The sequence below is a fragment of the Alligator sinensis genome, unplaced genomic scaffold (genome assembly GCF_000455745.1).
Source record: "Alligator sinensis unplaced genomic scaffold, ASM45574v1 scaffold1026_1, whole genome shotgun sequence".
Classification (NCBI taxonomy): domain Eukaryota; kingdom Metazoa; phylum Chordata; order Crocodylia; family Alligatoridae; genus Alligator; species Alligator sinensis.
This window is the reverse complement of record NW_005842897.1, coordinates 270,313-275,304: the sequence shown is the minus strand read 5'-3', so window position 1 is coordinate 275,304 and position 4,992 is coordinate 270,313. Positions and strand designations below refer to the sequence as shown.

General features: G+C 41.3%; 1 protein-coding gene across 4 annotated transcripts in view; it reads left to right on the top strand.

Annotated features, from left to right (window-relative positions):
• CCDC186 (coiled-coil domain containing 186) overlaps window positions 1-4,992 on the top strand; it is a 46,894-nt gene that overhangs the window by 3,304 nt on the left and 38,598 nt on the right. The gene's annotated exons all lie outside the window — the stretch shown is intronic.

Sequence of the window (4,992 nt, the reverse complement as noted above, 5' to 3'; positions counted from 1 at the left end):
CATTTGTCCAGTCTCCTCTTAAATACCTCCAAGGAAGGGAACAGCACCACCTCTCTTGGAAGCGTATTCCATGGCAGCCCTCACAGTGAAGAATTTTTTCCTGATGTCTAATCTAAATTTGCTCCCCTTCAGTTTGTGGCCATTGTTTCTAGTTATTCCAGTGGGCGCCCTGGTAAACATCGTATCCCCTATTTCCTGCTGTCCCCCTGCTGTTGAATTTGTAGACAGCCACAAGATCACCTCTCAGCCTTCTCTTGCGGCTGAAGAGATTCAGGTCCCCCAATCAGTCCTTGTAAGGTTTTTCCTGTAGGGCTTTAACTAGATGGCTGGCCCTCCTCTGAACTCTTATGGGTGCATCCCATAAACCAATTCTCCACTGACTGGACTGTGTAATAATCTACGTTGCAACTGTTTAGTTTAGGTATAAGAATTGGGTGTGACACTTTGTCAATTCCATTTCATCCTTTCTCTCTCCACTTCCCCTCTGCCTTTTGATTCCCCAGCTGAGATCTTTTTTGGATCCCTCTGCAAACACGGAGAGGGCCACTGGTATGAGAGGCTGCTCCTCTGTTTCTTGTCATGTATAAGAGCATTACTTTATCTCTCTTGCTACCTGACACCAGCTGTTTGAATTTTGCATAAAAACACTTGCTTATAACACTTAAGTTCTCTCCTGCTGTTATTTACCAAGGGCAGTAGTATTGGCTTATTCTGTAAGAAGAGATTTGAGATGAAGTTTGTATGACAGACCATGCAAAATAAAGATTCATTGTGTGTTGACTTGGAAACAGAACAAAGAAGTTGGCCTTTCTGATCCAGTATAGTGAACAAAGACAGTAACTGAAGATACCCTGTTCTTAAATAAGAACTGGTAGAGCAAGTAAAGTACAAAGGTGTACTCATTTCCTCCCGTTGATTCAGCTGAGAGTATTGAGATATGTTTAAAATGTGGCTGTTCTATAATACAGCCTATAACATTCCTCTGTGGGTATATTTATAATATTTGCACAGTTGTACTTGTATAGTACACCTTGAAAAATCCTCTGCAGTTACAAAATAATGCTGCACACTTGTGGATTTTTTTGTCTACTTAAATTATCATAGTCCAGTGACTTTAGCCCTTAGTCCTGAGGCACAAGCTTAAAAGTTGTTTGAATTTTAATTCATCTAATTATAGGAAACTTCAGGCTAGTGTTTGTGCGTGTGTGTGTGTAATGCCACTACTCTGGTGCAGAACTGGGGAAACCCATTGTATTGTATCATGAAATGTAGGTTATGCTTCATACCACCATCACTGTAACCTGATTGCTCTCATACCCAAGACTGATTCATAAAACTAATACTCAAGTATTCATTTGAATTTTGAGTTTCTTGTCAGGTCCTCTGTGTTTATTTTAATGCAGTGTCTGCATGGTGTGCTGCAGTCATCTTTTTGAAGATCGTGGAAAATTCATTAGAATTTTACTGTGATTTTTCTAAGAATATTTTTGGGGGCATGGTGTTAAGAAGAAGATTGTCTAGCATGGGACAGCCTGTTAAGCATATTACAGCCTGGCTAATATGCTTTAGTATTAATTAAGGCCTTTATATGAAATTTCTTCCAATCTGACTTTGCATTTACTGGCTACTTCAGGCTTGCATAACTCACTGAGGAAGTTCTAAAAACAATCACTTGCTTCACTCCTCTCTCTTCATAGTCAACAATTTTAAATAAAAGTAATCCCCCATAGTCTATATTGCACTGAATTATTTTGCATGTCATTGGGCACATCTAGACGTTCATTAATGTGCTGTAATTATGGCGCATTGTTTAGTACCTGTAATAACAGGTACTAACTTAATGCGCTGTAATCAGTGCTACTATGAACACTTTTTTTGTGACCCTAATGTACAGTAGACTAATTCTACTGTGCATTAGCATGATTCTTGCCTGCCGTGTTAATGTGCAGTAGAATTAGTTGACTGCGCAATTAGCATCTTGTGTAGATGCGCCGATTGTGAGGCTGCGTTGGGTCTGGACCCGTTTCTCGCCCCTCTGCCTCCAAGGAGCAGGGTTTGGGGGGGGTGAGGCCAGCAATGCTCCAGCCCTGCTGGGGGACAGCAGGGACAGCACCACCATGATAGTGGGGACTGGGGGGAGGGGGGGGGTGAGGCCAGCGGTGCTGGCCTTGCCCTTCTGCTCCGCCCCCTCAGTCCCTGCTGTCATGGCCCTGCTTCTGTCGGTGCAGAGCGCGCTGCTTGTTTCAGTAAGTATTGTGATTGGCTGCCAAGACAACCAGTCAGGGTGCAAATAAAGCATTACAGGTGGACAGACTGACTAAGGTAGGGGCAGGCAATTATTTTCGATGGAGGACTGCTTACTGACTTTCAGCAAGCCATCGAGGGCTGCATGACAGGCAGCCCAGGGCAGATTAATATTCATTTTCTAAATTTTTTAGGGGCCCTACAGGCTGGTTAGAATGGCCTGGCGGGCCACATCCAGCCCCTGGGCCACTTTTTGCCCACCCCTGGACTAAGGCTTTTATAATATTAATATGATGAAATGAGCGGGGGGAAGCATTTTTAAGCAAAGGAAACTGTAGGCCAGCAAGCTTGCAGTAGTGGTAGATATTATTTATACTGTGGGCTCTCCTCTAGCCTGCACTGGTGCAGGCTGCAGAAGAAGCCTTACAGATTTCCTGTGTTCCTGTGTTTCCCTTTTTCAACACCTTAACATTTTAAGGGAGAAAAATGTTTATGTAAATTGAGGTCACCCATGAGCCATAGGGGACTTCTTACACAGATCAGCTTGAAGGTCTGAGGTTTCTAGGAATTGCCGGGCTGGTTTAAACCCTGGGTCCCTTTAGCCCAGCAGCCTGTTCTTGTCATCTCTTCCCATTCACCATGAGTAGGTTGCTTCCCTTTCTGTTGTGTTCAGCTCTGGATGGCCGCCTTCTCCATGCATTTTTTTTAATCTTTTTTTTTCAATCTGGTTATACTGATGGGCTCTACAGCATTCTGTCACGTGCTAATTATGCATTGTGTAAAAAACAAAAAAGCCAAAACAAAACCAAAAGGCAGCGTTTCCAGGTTTTGTTGTTTTTAAATCCTCTGCCTGCTAATTTCATCAGGTTCCCCCTTAGATGAGGCAAACAGAAGGCACAGGAAATTATTTTTAGCTATAGCCTCAATTTACTCTTGACTACACAGTAATGTACACACTGCACTGGAAAAGTAAACTTTTCAAATAATTATGCTTGTAACAAGTAAACCAGTTATCTCGGAAGAAATGAGTTTGAGAGGTTGCAGATTCATGTAGATTTCTGGAGCAGACAGTTTTCATGGGCGTTTTGGAGAAGCAAGTCAGGAAAAGTGTGCAGATAAATTTTATCTGTGTCTACAAGAAAATACTTCATCTAGAGTGAGGTCTTTTGGCTAGAGTGGAAAGTAATTGTATTTCAATCCTATGGCCTGATTCTGACTAGGTTTCCCTTCCTGAGATGCTCGAATGGACATAGAAGACAATGGGAGCTCCAGGTATTGAGCAGTTCTACAGTGAAGATTACAGAGCTGCTTTCCCTGATTTAAATACATGGAACAGTCTTGTTTTTGGTTTAAACGAAGAGTAGAGTCAGGCAGTAAACAGCTGGTATGGTGTGCAGAAAGTGTTATTTTGTGGGTGGGTATTTTTTTTCAACTGGAATAGGAAATTGTATTTGCCCACAGATTACATGCATATGCTTTGAAGACTCAGACTTTCAGTTGGTTCATGGAAAGTGAAACAATATTGTTTTAATTTGCTAATGGAAGAGTCAGCAAAAGCCACAGACTTTGTTTGATTTAACAGCTCTCTATGGCTTGTCCTTCTTATCAAGAAAGAATGTGCCCTTTTCCAGCCACCCAACCCCACCTTGAAGTCGTGTTTAGCTTTTGGGATTGGATTTTTATTGCTTTTTTATTTCATTGGATGAACTTGAAGGACTCCTAGGTTCAATTAAATGAATTGTGTGAATGTAACACTTTAACTTTTTAAACACGGCATCCTAGAAATTCCCAAGTTACACACCAGTTCCTTGATCTGTTCTATCTGCAATCCAGGTTTAAAACAGATCTCATTTGTTTTAGCCTGGGCTCTGATTTGTGACCCCTTGGGGTTGGCAGTGCAGAGGTTTAGTGGATTTTGCAGAGCTTTTGAAGGATTACTCCTTAGAGGTGCTGGCTTCTACATTCTGCTGTGACCGAGAGTTGACCTTGAAGATTGCTACTGTTAGTGCACCTGTCTTTGAAGGCGCTAAGGATGTCTATGCTGTTGATCAGCACAGATTTTGAGGAAGGACTAGAAATATAAACAAGACCTATGAAACCTAAATGGCTTAAGCACTTCGCAGGTTAAAACTGGAGGGTTCAAATGGACTCCCTTTGAAGAAATATGAAGCAGCTTGGTCTGTGGTACAAAACTGATGTTAAATAACTTACCCATGCTATCAAATGTTGGTACGATCAATACCTGATTTTAGGAAACTTCCTATTGTTTTCTGGGCCTATAACCATGCTGATTTGTGCTCCACAGGAAGGGGTTAAAACATACATACATCTAATGCATTTATCAGGTTGATGCTTTAGGACCAAAGCCTGACCATCCTTCCTTTGCCATTGTAAGTTAAAGCTGACTCTTTCTGAACCTGGTGTTATGAATTATTGTAGCCATTGAATAATATGCAGATCAGAAGTTTAACTGGAGAGCCTTTCTGAAATGTGATGTGCATTGTTTAGTGTTCTGTGAGCGGGTTCTGTTTTTCTGCAGATAACTGCAAAATCTTAGTCTAATTCCGAAATTATAAAATGACCTCATACTTTTTCCTGCAATAACACTTTATGATAAAAGCTCCGTGGATTATTAGTCAGTAAAATTACTGTACAGACATTGTATCACAAATCATGTGCACTTTTTAAAAAATTCACTACTAAATAACATTAACAAACAGTTTGACCAGCATTTTGTAAAGCTAACAC